Here is a 19,853-nt window from a genome sequence, read left to right as displayed (position 1 = left end):
TGCCAGTACCAGGTCTTTGCAGCCTCTTTCTCTTGTGGATCTATCCAGCCTTGTTCATATTCCTCTATAATCCAGTTGTCTCATACCTTTTCCAAGCCATTGAAGTATTGCGAGTATGCATCTTTTTTAGAATGGACACTCAAAATAACTATGATTCATTGTTTCTGGTACATCCCCACATAGCTGGCATTTATCATTGTGGCAGATCCCATTCTATACAACCTTTCTTAGGTAAGATCTGTTGGGTTTTAGAAGGTGTGAATGGAAAATGAAGATTTGTAACTTTTATGAAGAATTGTGACTTTCATGAAAAGTTGCGACTTTCATGAAAAGTTGCGACTTTCATGAAAAGTTGCGACTTTTATCAAGAGTTGCGACTTTTATGAAAAGTTGTGACTTTTATGAAAGGTTGGGACCTTTTCGAAAGATTGTGACTTTTCCAAAGGGTTGTGACCTTTCTAGTAAGGCACAATAAGAACCTATTCCCACTACCCTTTGTTGTCTATAAATAGAGGGATTTCCTCTAATTTTAAAAGAACCAAATTTCTGCACTTCTCTACTATTACTAAATCTAGTATTCTAACTGTACTTTACTGTCATTGAGTGGTTCGCTGACACCGTGGTTTTAGGTACCGATACACCGGTGAGTAAGATCGTTCTATCCTGGGAGGATATATTTCATTAACCTCGGGTACTTGAGGGGAATAATTTCCTTAAGGGGACACTATGCATTCAGTGAGCTCAATTATCTTCTTTGAGAAAAATATTTTGTATATTATTTCTAATATGTTTCTGATTCTATTTTCTCTACTTGTTTAAATTTTCTAGTTTTGAAAACACTCTTTAAACTTTGTTGTTTCTTATCAAGTTCTTCAAAGTTTTTGTTCTAAGTATCTTAGGAATACAGGATGAACAACAATCTTAAGGAAATTATTATAATATTGGTATTTCTTGTATTCTACTTATTGAGGGAAACATATCATAGAAGTAGAAGATTAATGCACTACTTCTTTAGAATTCGGTGTCTTGGTTAGCAAGGTGGAAGTGAGAATGTACCAGAAAATTGGTGGTATTCCGGTTAAAGATTACACCAGGTAACCTTCTTATTATTTATCCAAAGAGAAAAATAGTTTCTAAAAGTTAACTCTTTTGATATTTATCATGTGTGTCTTTGAAAAAAAGATTTGCAAACTATATGTTTTTGAATGAATTTTTCTTGGCAAATGTTGCCTTTAAAATTCCTCCGTTTGTAGAATGAGATATGCAGATTTTAGTTTGATAAGATAGTATCTCAAAATGTTATAGTTGGAAGGCTACTTGAAAAGAAAAGCATGTCTATGTGATAATCTAAGAATATGTTTTATTTTGTTTGGGAAAAAAACTTTTGTAGTCCTGTAGTCCGTGTGAAATTTGATTGTGTCTGATTATAGTAGACAAAAAACTTTTGTAGTTTTCTACTCTGGATAAATTAAACTATGCAATTGGTTTGAAGAATATGAAATAAGTCAGTGTTGTACTTTTGGTTTTCTACAAACATCATTGTTAAATAGAAACAAATTGTACAAAAAAAAATTCTTTATTGTTGGTATTTTAAATACTAAGTGGTATGTCTAATTGTGATAGAAAAAGTGATAGAAAAAAAAAAGACCAGTGACTTAAAGTGTGTGATTTTTTGCCTGCAATAGGTGTCTCTATGGAATGAACTTTGACATTATGTAAAGATTATCAAAGAGAATTGAAGCACTGAAATTCTTTTGTAGAATAATAATATTTCCAAATGAGGTTCATTTGATAGTAAGAAAAAAAAATGTGGAAAAAACTATTTTCAAATACTTGAAAAATATTTTTGAGATCATATTTAAAATGAGGGGGTTCTTTGCTTATGATAAAGATAAAATTAGACTCAGTGTCTAATTTAAATTTGGAGCACAAGATATGAAATTCAATGATACTTTTGTATTGTGTTAGACCCACAAAATTCTTGGAGTATATTTGATGTTGTGGTCGTTGATTTTTTTTTTACTAGTATATGGTATGACTAGTATGAAAATACCAAATTATATATATACTTGTTCAAAATAATTGTGTTCTTTTATGAAAAAGTGTCACTTAAAATGTTGTGATTTTTCATGAAAAGATATGTCTATTAAAATAAAACTATTTGTATAGACATGAATATTGGTGAATAGTCATTTGTCATGTTTTGTAAAAGAAGCATTTGTACTATATTGTTTTTATTGGACCCGTATCATATCTCGCATCCCGTCACGTCTTGTCAAACATTTTACCATCCCATTGATATAGTGGGACAGGACGGGACGGGACTTCAAATTGTCCCGCGAATCCCGACCAAGTTAATCCTGGGACCTTTTGAATCCCGATCAACCATTGGCCTGTCCCGTCCCCCTCTGTCTCGTCCCGCCGTCCCCATCCCCTTGCATGCCCTAGCTTGTAGGCATTCCCCAGCTAAGATTCATTGATGGGATAAGGGGTATTTTGGTGATTTATATTGAAATTTACCTAATTAAGAGTGTTGTAACGTTTACACATGCTATCCTTTTATTATTGACTTCACCGCATTTTTATTAAACCTACCTACCCTTCCGGTCACTTAATTCATCTCTTTGGCTTTTTTCTCGCTCCTGCCGCTTAGTTTATGTTCAGTAACAAGGTTGGTTCTATTTTCTTGTTTTTCTCTTTGTTTATCCAATGTGGGTATTATTCTTCTCGATTTTGTTGAATTTCATTAAATCTAGAAATGATACATTGAATTAGGTCTTCCATTATCAATAGATTGATTGTTTCATTCTTGTAGCTTTTCAAAAGAAAAGAGATCTCAGGAAGAGTCCTAAATTAGTATGACGTTGATTGTTTTCCTTGTTCTATTGTATGTGCGAATTATCTTAACGAAAGCCTTCTTTTTTCCTCGTGTGAGGGTTATCATAACTTGTATCAATTTATCTGACGTTAAATAATTTCACTTAATAGAGTGTTAAGGGCTCTTTGAGAAAGGGTCGTATTAATTTTATTAGTTATCCCTAGATAAAGAGTCAGTATTGGCACGTAGCCCGTAGGCATGCCTGAGCTGAGATTGATTGATGGGGTAAAGGGCATTTTGGTGATTTCTATTGAACTTTATCTAGTTAAGAGTGTTGTAACGTTTGCACGCGCTATCCTCTCATTCTTGACTTCACCACATTTATATAAAACCTACCTACTCTTCTCACTTTATTCATCTCTTCGGCACCTTTCTCGCTCTCGCCACTTAGTTTATGTAGTTCTATTTCCTGCTTTCTCTTTGTTTATCCAATGTGGGTATTATTCTTCTCCATTTGTTGAATTTTTATGGATCTATAAATCAATTTTTTTGTGGGCTCATCCTCTAGATACTCCTGGTAATTGATTTTTGTTAAGCTGTTAACTTTGTTATCAACTTTATTATGATATGAATATATCTAAGAAATTTAAGAGAAAAAAAACTTTGAAGGTTGGCCATTAATTCATGTTTATTTATATATGTTAATTAAAAATTTGACTTCTTTGTCCATTAGATAAACAAAGGTTCAATTGGCAAATTAATGATTGTTTGAATTACTTTTATTTTATTCTAATTCAATTGAAATCAGTAGGACCCACTTGAACTTTCAATCCTCGCCTTTGCTTAAGACACACCCTTTTAAAAAAAAACAAATTTCAAGACTAATTTTAGAAAAACATAAAAATAGGAGCGAACAAGACATTATTTACGTTGTTTCATTTAATCATAATTTTAATTAATTCTTAAATTAAATATGGTTCATTTTAACAAAACAAAACAAAAGTTTACCATAAGTACACTTTTTTTTACAAAAGGCTCAGAGTTTTACTTTGCTTATGTGATCAACATTATTCTAAATATGAAAAATTTAATTTAAGCAATAATAATTCTTAGTATTAATATCTTATAATTTCCCCCTTTTCAGTATTAGCCCTTTGTTGTTTCTCAACAAAAGAAAAGTAGCATGGCAACCATGAGTTAGAAAGACCAATTCCCTAGCAGTCGTGGTGATGATGGAAACTCTAAAAGTTGGCTTATTGAAAACTCACCTCAGATAAAAGCGAAGATTGAGACAGAATGTGATGAAACTGGCCTCATTGATAGAATTAGTCAACTACCTGACGCTCTTATTGTTCAAATTCTTTCTCAATTGTCCATAACAGATGCCTTCAGAACAACTATTCTCTGTAAACATTGGCAATACATCTGGACTTCTATCGACGTCGTTTATGAAAATGAGGAGTTTAGTCATTCAGATAGCTCGATGGTACACAAATTCATTTCCTTAACGGATAATGTACTACCTCTCCTTAGCAGCTCTAGCATTAAAAAGTGTAGTCTAAACTTTGTGTTCAAACATGAGGATGATGTGTCTTATTTTCCCGTAATTGACAAGTGGCTTGAATTTGCTGTGAACAAGAAAATGGAGGGTCTATACCTGAATATAGGTTATGATATTGATGCAATTGAGCATGACCAACCCTATAGTTTGCTAGAAGTTTTTTTGTAGTAGCTCGTCGATTCTAAAACTCAAATGCCAGAATTGCAGAATATTAGACGATTGTGTACTAAATTGGACATCTCTGAAGAGTTTAACGTTGGGGAGTTTGTTAATCCGGGATGAACACATTAAACAAATAATGTCAAATTGTCCTCAATTGGAATCATTCAATCTATATGGATTTTGTGATTTTAATCGTTAGCACATGACTTCTCCAAAATGTAAGAAATTGAAATTGATTGATCACTATCATCCTATCGGAGATTGGTATTCATTCGAAGGTGATTGTTGCTTTGAATTGTTGCTCCATATGTTGAACATTTAACGATTTTTGGGGATTTTGATTATACGGAAATTTAGCTTAAGGACTTGTCATCTTTGGACCATTCCAAACTTGATCTCTGTAGTGATGAATTTGATTCAATGGATGAGGACAAACTGAAAGATCTTTTGGTAAGCGTTCGTTGTGCTAATGAGCTAATACTTTCATCCTAGTTTATCAAGGTCAGTTATTAGTTTCAAATGTCTCTTGTCTTTAATTTTTATGTTAATTGTGAATAGAGCTCCTTATTTCTATCTCTTATATTGATACTGATAATCTATTGAATCCTCTATTTTTCGACTTGGTTGTAGCATTGGGGCAATGATTATGTCAATTAAAGGTCGCGAACCTGATTAATTATCTCCTGATTTACTTCCTTTTAATTAACTCATATAGTTTTGATCTAGTACGTGAGGTTAAATATTGGTTCCTTCTATTGGTTTAATATGGCAGCTACAAGTTCTTACAAGAATAAAATCAATAGATCTCCTAAGTTTACACTGAGTTTGTTACACTTCAGATTCGAAAGAGAAATTGAGATATCTTGCCATGGAGTTGGTAGAGTGGAGAGAGAAAAAGAACCTTTTTTTTCATCTATAAAACAAAATAATTAGAATAAGTTGGTGGCGGAGGAGGAAACATAGAAGGGAAAGAAAGAGAAGAGTAAGGAAAAACGGTCTCATTAAACATGACATCTCTTGATAAAAAAACCTGCCTGCTTGTCCAAATCAACGAGCTTATGTGTCCTTTTTTGGTCATGTTATAACCATAGAAAGCACAAGTGATGGATCTGGATTTGAGGTGTTAGGTATTGCAGCAAAACTAAGGAAACCAAAAGGTTAGAGGTGTGAGTAGGATGGAGCAGTTTTATATAGGAGACCATAAGGGGTGTGATTTTGTAACAAAAGTGAAGGAAGTTTGTTAATAAGATAATTAGTAGTAAGGACTCACTCACCCCAATATTTGACCGAAAGTTTGGATTAAAATAGTATAGGTCAAGGAGTCTCCAATAAGTGTTTTTGTTTCCTTTCCATAACATCATTATGTTGTGGGGTATGAAGAGTAGATGTTTGATATACAATTGTTTACAACAAATGTTAAACATATGGAAAATAAATAAATCACACAAATAAAATCTGAAGAAACATAACTTTATTGATAATTATGCGGGTACAATTATGTTCCTCCCTTGATTTATCCATGATTCGAGGGCCGTTAGTAGCGTATTTCTCGAACTAGGATGATTTAGATTTGACCTCTATATGAATACTCCATCAATTTGCGGAATATTTGAGATCTTGATCTTTAAAATTACCCAAGAGTTTTATGGGATATTTTTTTATGCCTTTTAAGGGAATTTAGTACCCTTTATATAGGCGTGAACTAGTGTTTAGGGTTGAGTAGCCTCCAAGAATCATAATTGAGTTGAACACAATTTTTAGAGTCCCAACTCGAATTGAACGCATCTTGTAGAGTCTCACAAAATTTCAATGTCTACAAATGCCCCCTGCTTAAAGGCTTGTCGGAGTGTAGACTTGATGAAACTCAAAGATGAGGCTTGAAGTACTCTCTAAGATTTATCCAAGATTCGAGGGCCAGTAGTGGCGTAGTTTTCGAAGTAGGATGATTTAGATTTGACCTCTATATGAATATTCCATGACTTTTATGGAATATTCGAGATCTTGATCTTTAAAAATACCCAAGAGTTTATGGGATATTTTGAGATGTCTTTTAAGGGAATTTAGTACCCTTTATATACGCATAAACTAGGGTTTAAAGTTGAGTAGCCTCCAAGAATTCTAATTGAAACTGAACACACCTTCCAGAGTCCCAATTCGAATTGAACACGTCTTGTACAGTCCGCAAAATTTCAATGTCTACAAATGCCCTCTATTTCAAGGCTTGTCAGAGTGTAGACTCGATGAAACTCAAAGACGAGGCTTGAAGTACTCATTCTTCCACCTTTGCAGCTTCAGATTTTCAGATTTGATTTAAGAGAGAAGAGATGAAGGGCAGATTTGGTCCCACTGAGCGTGCCAATTTGTTTGCAACAAATTTTAAACATATGGAAAATAAATAAACCACACAAATAAAATCTGAAGAAACTTAACTTTATTGATAATTATGCGGGTACAATTCTGTTCCTCCCTTAATTCTACTCTCCCTTGATTTATCCATGATTCAAGGGCCGTTAGTAGCGTATTTCTCGAACTAGGATGATTTAGATTTGACCTCTATATGAATACTCCATCAATTTGCTGAATATTTGAGATCTTGATCTTTAAAATTACCCAAGAGTTTTATGGGATATTTTTTGATGCCTTTTAAAGGAATTTAATTAATACCCTTTATATAGGCGTGGACTAGAGTTTAGGGTTGAGTAGCCTCCAAGAATCATAATTGAGTTGAACACAATTTTTAGAGTCCCAATTCGAATTGAACGAATCTTGTAGAGTCCCACAAAATTTCAATGTCTACAACAATGTCAAGAGAAGAAAAGAAAGAAGATGCTTTAGTGCTAGAACCCAACTCAAAAGTATTATCAGATCTTAGAGTATGAATTATGGTATGAAATTGAGTCTAAATCCTGAAGATAAATGATTTAATAAGGGAAAAAGCATTAGACTTGGTAGACAGTAAGTGTGTCTGAGTGGCTTTGGAAATATCATCCAACTGGTTAGATAATGTTTATTGCCATTGTAAGTTTGGGTGTGGTAGGGTCCCCAAAGATCAATATGAATGAGTTGAAAAGGGCATGAGGTTTTGATGGAACGGAAATGCTAGTCTCTGTTGTCTAGCCAGAGGATACACTTTCCTTTACAGAGGAAGTCTTGTTTCTTAGATAATTGAGCATTTTTATTAACAATGGATTTCATCTTATAGTAAAGCATGTGTCCTAATCTCAAATGTCAAAGTAAAGCAAGATCATTCTGAAACAAACAAAAGAAGGCATACATGTGGATATTGGAACAGAATTAGAAACAATAAGTTTATTGTAAGAAACAATTGTGTTATTGTCAATAGAAGTAGTAAAAGTAACCAACAACTTTATTATCAACACAAGTAGTAGCCACAATGGAATTTACATAATGGAAAGTCAAAAGAGACTACGTATGAAGAATGTAAAGCCGTTGATACATTTTACCAAGCTCCAATGGCCTCTTCAGAGAAGGGCACTGTAGAACACAATAGTAGAGGTAGTGAACTAAGTTCCACAGTTGAATTGGACTACTAACTTGTGTACATAAATCAAGTTATATTGAAAAGAAGACACATAAAGAACTTTTGTTAACACTAACTCAGGTGACAGAGTACGTGTTCCAGTACAAGTAACTTTTACAATATAACTATTAGGCAAAGTAATGAGATAAGGAATAGAATGATGAGTGATGTTAGTTAGGAAAGATTAATTAATTGGGGTCATGTTATTACTAGCACCTGAGTCTATGATCCAAGGATTATCAACTATCGTAGACATGTGACAAGTAAATTCATAAATGAGAAGGTCTTACTAAACCTGCATAGATGGCAGAGCCAATTCCATTCTGGTCAAGGTACGTATTTGTTATCTACTGATTTGATGAAAGTGGAGGCATATTAGAAGCATCAACCTGATTAGATTTCCTGAAACTTCAGACTTCACATCGAGTGTGAATCAACACCCTGAACATAAGCAACAGACCTCCTATATGAAGTGGAAGTTGCAGGAGTGTTGTTGTAAGACCTATGTTGATTAGGTTGAGAACCATTCTAATATTGAAGCTTCCTACAATTTCCAATAACATGAGCAGGTTTCTTGCAATAGTGACAAAACAAATTATTTATTTTGTTGTCAAAAATCACCTTCTGTGGATATTGAGACCTAGGAGGATAAAGAGGCACGTGTACCATCAAAAAAAAGTAGTAGTTGTGTTAAAGGGACAGTCACAGTATGCGCTTCAAGCTGACTCTCATTATTACAATCACTATAGAATATGCAGTATCCATATCAGGAAGTGCTTTAAGCATCAAAATGTTTATCTTGACTTTAGTAAATCTCATTTAAACCCATCAACAACTGATAAAATATTTATTCCTCTTCCATATTTTGAAAAGCTTCTTTGCAACCACATGTGCAATCATGTTAGGTAAGTGAATATGCAAGTTCATCCCATAATTTCTTGATTTTGAAAAAATAGGATGCAGTATATATTTGAAGACTCTTGGGTAATGGAAGCAATCTCTTTCCTAATTTTATGGACTTTAGTCCCATTTGCCTGCCTATATCTTCTCTCAATATCTAACCGCAACTTATCTACAAAATCAGTGTACTTGACACTCTCCTTGATCTCAAGTTCAAGAAGATTCAACAACCAAGAAAGACCATATCATTTTCCCTTGTTCATGCTCGAAAAGAGTAGTATTAGAAGCTGGTCTACGTAAGGTTTCAAGTAGTATTAGGAGCTGGTCTACGTAAGGTTTCATTGATAAGTCCTAATTTATTCCTACAATAGAGTCATATCAACATACTCCTCCTTCAACTCCCATACCCAGTGCCATTGAACTTAGTAATGACTAAGACTGTGCCTGGGTTATGAGAAGGATGCAAAAAATAATGATGTGAAGACTCAACCATGAAAGGCGTAAAGCTTCTTGTCGACGCACTATCAGGCATAGACGAAGAATTCGGAATATCTCTAGCAAGGAACGAAAACAAGTAGAATAGACAAAACTAGGGTAAAAAGGAAAAACAAACAATGAAGAATAACACAACATCAAAACACTTCAGTGGCTGAAGATGAGATTCTACACCATATCAGAACACCTTCATCGTCAGCTAAAAATAATAGTTGTCTGAAACCCTAACTTCTCATCTGTGAGTCATGAAGACTCCAAAAAGTTTGAAGAAAAAAAATCATAGCAAGGGTAGCATCACTCGGAAACTGAGGTGAAGAGCTACACAATCACCGGCTCAGATATCATGTTACTCTTCAGATTCGGAAGAGAAATCGAGATATCTTGTCATGGAGTTGGTGGAGTGGAGAGAGAAAAAGAACCTTTTATTTTATCTGTAAAGACTCATGTTATCTTATAATATGCTAAGCTCTCTCTCTATATATATATACCCAAACAGTTAATAAACTGAAACTAAGTATACTAGAATTGATATTTTCCAATAGCTTCTAAGTATCAACAGAGTTAGAGTATACGTAAAAGAAACAAACAAAAAATCAAAAAAATGGTACACACATTGCTAATTCTTTTAATTAGCACTAACCAATTGGGAGGCAATAAGACGGGGTGGGCTTAAGGCTATGCGGAGTAGGTTTAAGGTTGTACGAGACGGGTGTGGGATGCGGGGCGGGTTAAAGTGGGTTTTTTTAAAATAATGTTGGGCGGGGCGGATTGCGGGTATATGTGATTCTATGTGGGTTCAAACTTAATTTTAACTTTTTACATATTATAAGAGTGATAGAGCATTATTTATTAAGATAATTTCTTTAAAGCTACTAAAATATTCAAAATAGTAAATGAAAATGTTTCAATAAAAACAATACAATATCTTACATATTTCCAATTGACCTATAAGAAATAATTTTTTAAGTCACTATCCTATTAAATTAATACAACTTAATGAAACATTGAATTTTATTTTTAGTATTCAACTTAGCTAGAAAAAAGAAAATATTAAAAAATTATGTGGGGCGGGTTCATGTGGGATGGGTCTATGTTGGGCGGGGTGGAGCCGGTTGAAAATGAAAAATATTATTATGTGGGGCGGGCGGGACGGATTAAATTTTTTGTGGATTAAGCCAACCTTCCCCGGACCGCCCCATTGCCATCCCTACTAACCGGTAACAGTAGTAATTTTACTAAAGTTATGGAGAATCTAAAATTATTTTGTATCTACTTCACGAAGTATGTTTGTTTTCTATACAACTTATGAAGGCTTGTCAAAGATAAAAGAAACAGAACAATTTTAACAGTTCAATGTACTTACGTACCTTCTATTTTGTTTCATTCTTCTGTTTAGGTGTTTTCTATTTGGATGATGGATCAGCAATTAAACGTCTCCTTACCGTTGCTAGAATGCAGATGGTTGACAATAAGTTCTTATATTTCAAAAGTTTTCTTCCCCATGCTAGACAAACTCTTAAGGTCGACTCCTAATTTGGAAAATTTGATGATATTTCATGATATTGAGGTATGTTATTCTTCTCATTATTTTCTGCCAATTTGTATTTTCATTTACGTGTCAAATGTTGATTACAATGTCACTTAAAGAGTGTGTAATTCAATTTCAGGACCACTCATTTCTTCAGGACGAAGAATACACTAAGACGTTGGAATTATATGACCTCCTCTCATTTGAAGAAAACATATTCAAAGTTTTCTTACAAAATTTGAAGAATGTCAAGGTTATGCCATTTTGTAGTGGTACGCGTACATCTGAAGCAGCAGAGCTCGATCAATTCTTGAAGTTCTTACTTGAGCACGCAATAAATCTGGAGAAACTGGTTATAGTGCCAAAGCATAAGGGATGCAATAGTTGTTTTACTAATATCTCACAGCTGATGAAGTGTTTGTTACTTTCTCCTAGAACTTCTATTAGTACAGTTATTTCCTCAGGACCAGTTACCCAAAATGTTTTTGATACTCTTCAGTTATGTTTGAAACTCTCTTGTGATTATAAAGACACAAGACTCGGATCTGATTATAATTCAGGTATTGCTTGTAATTTGTTTGACTGACATTATAATTTCATGATTAGTTTTATTTTCAATTCGTCGGTGTGTAATTATTTCTAGAAGATGTACAAGTCATAAACTTGAGTCCATAGCCAAAAGGGTCACTTTTTTCTTTCAAAATGCATAAAGGGCCACTGAAATATTTTTAAAACCAGAACGAGCAACTTGATGCCCTAGCAGCGAGATCCTTTTTTATTTTAACACTGTTAACGGCGTCCAAAATTCACCTTTTCCCTTAACTTGAGGTTTGTGTTTATAAAAAAGAGAGATGATTTGCATCTTCCAACACAAGGATGGAAACAACCTTTGGGTTTTACCTGTTACCACACATTCATTCAAGGCATTCCACCTCTCTGGGATTAGCAAAGGATGTGGTGTTGTGAATGGTGGTTCTTATCCCTTTATAGAAAAGTTTTTGGTAGAAGTGCTATTCTTGAATGGGCCCTACCCGGATAAGAAAATTAGTCAGGTTCAATGCGGATACCTAACACCTTAAAAAAAACAAAAACAAAAAAATGTGAAAGCCATTTTACCTCCAAGTAAGTTTAAAAAAATTTACCATTGTGATTTTTGAATACAATGGTTAGTGTCTTATGATTTTCATGAGATAAAAAAATTCTGATTTTGGTTTAAGGAAATTTACTTTATGGACCATTTATAAAATTTAGCAAAGTTTTATGATAGAATATATATATATATATATATATATATATAGAAACACATGTAAATTACAGTGAAATTGTCAATTACATAAGTAAACTATGTGGGAGTCCAATTACCACCCAATTTTTTCCTTCAAATTATTTACCTTTTTAACTAATTACCTAGTAACAAAACAAGTTAGAAGATATCAGATATATAAACGTGTCTATACTTGACAAAAAAAGATGAGTTTTAATGTCTTATATGTATATCCTTTGATTATTCTGACCAAATCGATTAGCTAACTATTAAACTAGTAGTGCAATCTAATAAACTGAAGGACATTGTTTGTACAAATCCATTTGAAGCACTCGAGGTGGAGAAAGAATTAGAGTTAGTTGATTCTAATCCCACGAATGAGCAAACTTTGGTTCGAGCGGATTTTGATAATAATATACAATCAGTTAGCACGCCAATTGGAGTAAGTAACATGCAGATTGAAAAAAAATGATAGTGTTATGAGTCCTACATATATCTCTAATCCTGAAGTAGCTAAAATTATTCAAGAAAGTGTGGCTGCCATGTTGCTCAAACCCAATTTAGCGATCAAGTCACCCATGGTCACATCAAACACCTCAGCTCATGAGGTCTCGAAAGAAAAGCAAAGGGAGATGAGTACTCCTAGATGGGATGATTTGGTTGATGAAGAAGATCATGTTTCACCTCCTCTTTTGAATAGAAAATTAAGTCCACAAGATTTGAAATTTGTACCTAAAAGTATAATTGCAAATAAGAAGGAACAAGAGGCCTTAGCATTAGAATTTAGTCCAACTAGGGGTTATGAAAGTGATTTGGGCGATGATTCTTTTGATGAGGATGAGGAAGAAAATATGTTGGACATATGCTTTGATAAAGTGGCTAGGGATGGGGATATATCACCTCGACATCAAAGAAGTGGAAGCAACAAAAACAAAAAGAAGAGACATGGAAGGCAGCACCGTTGGAATGGTAAAGTGACAAGAGAGTTTGTTCCAAGGCACCTACCGATGCGACTGGCAAAGCAGAACCATATGACAGTGTCAATAGTTTCAACAAAATCCAATACATCCAAGAAGTGATGAACAATCAAGTTTTGTTGGACAGATTTGAAGAAGAAGACAAGATGGAAATACTTCAGGTAGATGGGCTATCTATCATTTTTAATTCACGCATTTGTAAAAGTAAGTTTGAGGTTGATAACTCAATTTTCTTCTTGGATTTTATATTTGTGCATTTTTCAAGTATTCTCATTTGTAATATCATCATAGAGTGTATTACAAATTCTTTGATGATCATAGAATACCTAGTTCTCTCTAGCTCTTATTTTTTTCATGCTTGTTAATTAGTAGAGGTTCGTTGCCTCATTAGGATTGACAAGGTAAGGCCTAGCCCCCCCTGCTTGTACTTATTTCTATTGAGGATTTTTATTTAGAAAAAAAAAAATTAGACCTCATTGTCTCTCCAGATCTGCTTCTTTATCCGTCTCTAATGCATATACACTTTAATCAAGCATGATTTTTATTTTTGTTTTTATTTTTATAAAATTAGAAATAGGAAAAGAAGATTACAAGGCAGGGAATGGAACTTTCACTAATAAGGTGAAAGTTTTGATAGTCTGACATCCCAAAAAATCTCCATCCCAAATTTGCCTCAATCTGCTATATATTGTTTGTAATATAAAACTATATTTGATAAATATTAAAAGGTAATTATATATTTTGTATGTAAGATCGAATTTTATTCATTTATTCATGATGTGTGATTTTCTCATAAACAATATAGTTAGGTTAGCTAGAATTTATTAACTAGATAATTATCCCTGATAAATTAGTAGAAAAACTTGCACTATTTACTATAGTTGAGTTTTAAATTAGTATTATAGTAATATAAAGAACTTATACTATCAATGTTTTATTTTTGATGGTGTATGATCCCTTTAAATATTGGAGGGGGGATGCATATATAAGATTTGTTCAAGAAAAGTGGGGGAAAAATACAAGTCCAATAAATATGAGTCATCAAATTAGATGGGTTGTTGGAAAAGGAGGCATAGGTGGTTGATGAGAGATCACTTCATTGGTATATGTAAACCATTTTATGGCTTTTAGGTGTGATAAATAACAAGGACCACCCTTGCTTGTTGCAACCTATTACCTCTTCATGACACTTTTTTTTCCAACTATTTTTGGCATCATATATAGTTGTGTCAAACATTAATGATGGTTGCCCATTTTGGATCTCCCTTTCCTGTACTCCCTTCATTTCTTTTTATTTGTCCTTCATATTAAAAAATAAATAAATAAATTAAAAATATATATAAAAAAAATATATATAGCCTTATTATTTCAACAAACAAGAGAGAAGTGTGTTTTTCTAAAAAGAAAAAAAAAATCAAATCAACAAGCATGAATCAAGTAATTAAAAAGAAAATGAGGCGTTTGGTCATGCCTCATTATAAAAATAGATCGAAAAAAGTATTTTTTGTTTTCTGATATATTATGAAGTGAAGAGATTGTTTGCAAAGGTGGAGCTAGGTGGGGGTTCGTGGGTTCGGATGAACCTACTAGCTTTTTCGTAAGTCTTGTATTTGCATTAAAAATTGAATATATATATATATATATATATATACACCCTTAACAAAATTGATTGACAATTTAGTGGTAAAAAATGACGATGAAAAATGTTTTTCACACTAGTGTTGTGAGTTTTGAATCCCACTATCAACGAATGAAGCATGTTTTGTAATATTTTTTTGTTCTGTTCTAGAATTTAGAACCCCTAAACTCCTAATCTTGCTCCGCCTCTGGTTGTTTGATATTCAAGGAAATGCATATAAGAGTTATAGATTTTTATGTTTTTTCATTCAGCTTTTTAAAAACTATATGTTTCAAGTTGTATAAAACCAACCGTTATTTGACGTATCCACTGAAAGTTTCTATAAAGATATAACCAAAGACAAATGCATTTTATCGAATTTTGTAGTGCTCTAACTCCGCACTCTTATTATTAGATGTTTATTTTGTGGAAGTAGATATTTGCAACAACAAAAAAAAGTGTGCCTCCACCATCCTCAAACCTCTATTATGACGAGCTTGTTGACAATGCATTATATCAAAAATTATTTTTAGCAGCAATTAATTAACGGTAATAGCTCAATTGACGCTAAATATGTATTTTTAGCGGCAATAACACTTTTTGTGTATGTCCCTAAAGTCTTTAGTGACATTGGATCTAATAACATAATGTCGGTAAAGACTTTAGCACTTTTTATTAATATGTATTTATTGTCGCTAAAAATTATTTTTGTTATAGAGATAGAAGCATCGAGTCCAAAGATGAATCCATATTTTTACTTTTATTGCTAGTGTTTGGACTTTTGGAATGATCAAACTCTGATACCATCTTGGAAAAGAAGAGAAAACAATATATTCTAGTAGAAGTGATTTTCTATATTCACAAACTGATATATATACGTATACTTGATACAAATCAATCTAGCCTAGCTTTAGAAAAGAAATCGCGATCCCCAATTAATGGAATTTGATGTACAAATATTTAACCTAAATATACAAAAATATATGTACAAGATATTTATTTCTCAACATTTAATTTAACGTATAGTTTAATCTTTGAGATTTTTTTCCATTGAGCTATATATGTTGTTCTTTCTGTACTCACACACTCATAATTAAATACGTATTAAAGCTTTTTATAAATATTTATATCAAAAATATTAAGTTCAGTAAATTCATTTAACTAGCATGCATAACTATGATAAAATAAGGTAGCGATAAACACAATGTTGTGGCTAAATAACAAAAATATCATGCTAATTTCACTTAACGATGAATTATATGAAAATTCAATTTGCTAGAAATTATTTAGCGATGAATTAGCTAAGAACTACCGACAAATTCTGTAAGGTCGTGAGAATTGACATCGACAGGTTCAAACATTATATATTTTGGCATGCTTATCCAATACATGCACATCCCTTTCAATTGTTGTCATGAAAAAAATCAGAAGCTTAGCTTCACCTTTCCAGAGCATAAACCTGTAACGACCTGATTTTCGTCGTTATGGAAAAGCCAATGGGGAAAGAATTGGGGCTAGAAACTTTTTTTGTAGTATTTGGATTTTTCCCAACCTTGTCCAGGTTTGGATGAAATCAGAGTCCTTGAGGTGTGGGGAAATCTGGTAACAATCGGGTGAGTTGTTTTTGAGTTTGATTGCATGAGTAGTTAGATAACTTGTTAAGGAAATCGTACGACTTTACGGAATTGAATTCGGGCGAGTAGAACTCCCGGAATCGATCTTAGCGTGAAGGGTATTTTCTAATCATCGTGGGTTAGAGGTGTGTTATGAAATGAGAATTTTGGAGTTCTTGAAATAGCTCTCTGTTTCATTTTGGCCGCTTTGACGGGAATGTTTGCCACTCTGGCGGGCCCGACGCGAATTAAAGTCATTAATAAACCCATAAACGACCTCATTATGCACTTTTTTACTTTTAGAGCTAAGGAATGACCCCCAGGCGACTCCTACTCGTTTTTCACCATTGTTGAGGCTAAAGGTAAGCTTTTCACTCTCCGAATCCATTTTTCGATCCGTAGAACGTAATAGAATGGGTGAATATTGATGGGAGAGGGTTTTATTATAGATTCTATGGTGGAGACAACTCTAATTTGGATGATTGGGATCATGGGTTTGATATAGGGTTCATAGAATTGTTAGTAATCCGGGTAATTAATGATTGTTTATTGATTCTCGTATTATATTGATTGTTTGTAGACCAAGAATAAATGGAACGAATTCGAAAAGGGAATGATCAAGTTTCTTAGGGTTTCAAGCTTGTTTCGAGGTAGGTGATGGTTGTGATTCTATGATTGTGTGATGTATGTTTGTTCTTGCTTCATTATGATACATATATGTACGTGAATGTTGCATTATTGATCACACTTGTTGTAAATGAGGATAATTGAATAAGTGTATGCCATGAATCACCTCTTGTTGTATGAGTGTGAGAATATACATTGTGATTGTGATTGTGATTATCGTTTGTTGAATAGGCGGGTGTCATGATCCGACACAACTGGAATCGATTGCCACGTTCTGGCATAAATATGCGATCGGTTGCCATATTCCGGCATAAATATGGGATCGGTTGCCACGTTCCGGCATAAATATGGGATCGATTGCCAAGTTTCAGCATAAATATGGGATTGGCTGCCACGTTCTGGCATAAATATGGGATTGGCTGCCACATTCCGGCACACTAACTTGGATCGGATACCACGTTTCGGTATGCTAACTGTTTGGGTTTGGGTTCCATGAGAGGACCATTGAATTGGGTTCCGTGAGAGAACCATTGAATTGTGTTGTGTATCTACTTGTGATGAGTTTGTTCATATCTAATGATGATTGATATTGGAAGACGGTATGATGCTCTAAATTGATATAACTATGATATGTGAGAATCGTGAAGTTGTTCATTGTTCGTATATGTTGATGATATTATATATGTACGATATGTGCATATGATTATATTGTTGTATTAACTAATGTATGTTACACTTAGTGGGATAGCCGCGTGATCCTACGAGTATACGGTGGTTGTGTACTGATACTGCACTTGCTCTTATTTTTTTTGAGTACAGGGCATCTTCCGATGGCTATTGACAGACCTCGTTTAAAAGATCAGTGATCGCCGATTCGAATTCAAGGGTGAGCCAGTTCTTTCGGGCTGCCTTGAGTTCTCTTTTTGTCTAGTCCATCATATTCAGTCTTAGACTAGTTCTTTAGATGATTTTCTCGCTTAGACTTATGAATCTTGTTAGAGTTTTGGTACATTGACTTTCAGGTTCTGGGGGCTGAATTTCCGCATTGTTAGTTATTTTTGTTAGACTTCTGTTAGAATTTATGGAAACTCTATTTCTTTCCTTAGTCTTTTCTTGCTTCCGTAACTTAATTGCCTTAGTTTTGGTTTAGTTGCTTAGTTTGGTTTGTAGTAGTGGTTCTCCCACCGGATGGTTAGTGTGGATACCAATCACGATGGTCTGGATCGTGACAAAGTTGGTATCAGATCCTAGGTTCGTTGATCTCGATGTACCAAAATTAGTCTAATAGAGTCTTGCAGAACGGTACAAAGACGTCTGTACTTTTCTTCAAGAGGCTATAGGACTTTAGTAAAAACTCACTTTTTTCTACTCCTTCGTGCTATGACTTGAATCCAATTGATATCTGGGTGATACAAATTGGTATCTTTCCTCCTTCACTCTATGATCCGAACTAGAGCAACAAAGTGGTAACACCATCGCTAGGATGAGAAAATGTGTATAGACTATCGACTATTGAATAGGGTCACCTTTCAGAACAAGTATCCATTGCCTCGGATAGATGACCTTTTTGATCAATTGCAACGTGCATCATTTTTCTCTAAGATTGATTTAAGGTCTGGTTACCATCAGCTAAAGATTGAGGCTGTTAAGAATTGGGTTCGACCAAGTTCTAGGATTGAAATTAGCAGTTTTGTGCGGTTCGCTAACTACTATTGTCGCGTGTGGTATGAGTTGAGTCCAAAAACGTCGTGGACACGACTGAGGGGCCACAAGCAAAGCAAATTGGAAACCGAGAAGGTTCCAATTGGTATCTCGCCTTAGGGACCATATAAGGCATGGCTGATGGTCGTTTATGGAATGAACTAATTAAGAATTTGAACTTATATGTGAATTGTAACTTGCAAACTTTGAATGTGTGCTTCTGGTTGTCTGAATTAACTGTGAATGTGAAGTTGTAATTGCTTGAATATGATGAGGTGATTATTTGCACAATAAATATGTGTCTGAATTTTGATATGTACAATATGTTGGCCTAGTCATTGAAGTTATGCAAGTTGTAAATACTTGAGTATCGTGAAATTCGTTGTGAAAGGAAGATCTTGACTAAGGGTCGTGTGAGTGCCTGGGTGTATCCTGGGGATGTGTGGGTTGTGGTGCTGAATTGACAAGAATGAATTGTTTCATGTATCGTGGACTTGACTGGGGGGTAGACAATGATTATCCTAGTTATGAGGATTATTCTAAAATTGCTAAGTAAAGCTGGGAACCTTTGTGGAATTTAGAAAAGAAAAGAACCTTAGAAAAATTATTGGCAGGGGTTTTGTTTCCGTTATGGCCGTTGGGGTGGGATTCTTCCCGCCAAGACGAGGCCGCCACTGCGGAAATTTTCCCGTCAGAGCAGGATGAGGCGAGGCAGAACCTCAACCTGTCTCCCCTATTTTCCCCTAGTCACAATTATGGACCCCGAATAGTACCCGAACTAACCCCCGCGATCTAATTCATTGTTCAGCAATCGAATATAAGTTGTAAAGTGTGTTAATTGTGGAGAACCTAGGCATATGAGGAGGAAATCAGTGAGGCCGTGGAGGCCGGGGAAATGGTAACGCAGGTAGAGGAGTAGTGCAGCCAGGCGAGGAGATTGCCCGTCAAGACAACAGGGCTCAGTTATATGCTTTTTCGGGCAAGACCAAGTTTGAGGTGTGTGATGCAGTGGTCACTAGTGTTGCTCTTGTCTGTGCCCGGATGGCTA

At 34.3% G+C, this 19,853-nt stretch overlaps 2 pseudogenes; both read left to right on the top strand.

The window, feature by feature from the left end:
- Positions 1-1,050: 1,050 nt before the first annotated feature.
- On the top strand, positions 1,051-11,591 carry LOC125829312 (putative F-box protein At1g49610; annotated as a pseudogene).
- Positions 11,592-11,837: 246 nt separating this feature from the next.
- Positions 11,838-11,983, top strand: LOC125829373 (U6atac minor spliceosomal RNA; annotated as a pseudogene).
- The last annotated feature ends 7,870 nt before the right edge of the window (positions 11,984-19,853 follow it).

The sequence above is a fragment of the Solanum verrucosum genome, unplaced genomic scaffold, assembly GCF_900185275.1.
Source record: "Solanum verrucosum unplaced genomic scaffold, falcon-dt-bn FXZP01000157.1, whole genome shotgun sequence".
Classification (NCBI taxonomy): Eukaryota; Viridiplantae; Streptophyta; class Magnoliopsida; order Solanales; family Solanaceae; genus Solanum; species Solanum verrucosum.
The sequence above is the reverse complement of the archived record's forward strand: the minus strand, read 5'-3'. Positions and strand labels throughout refer to the sequence as shown.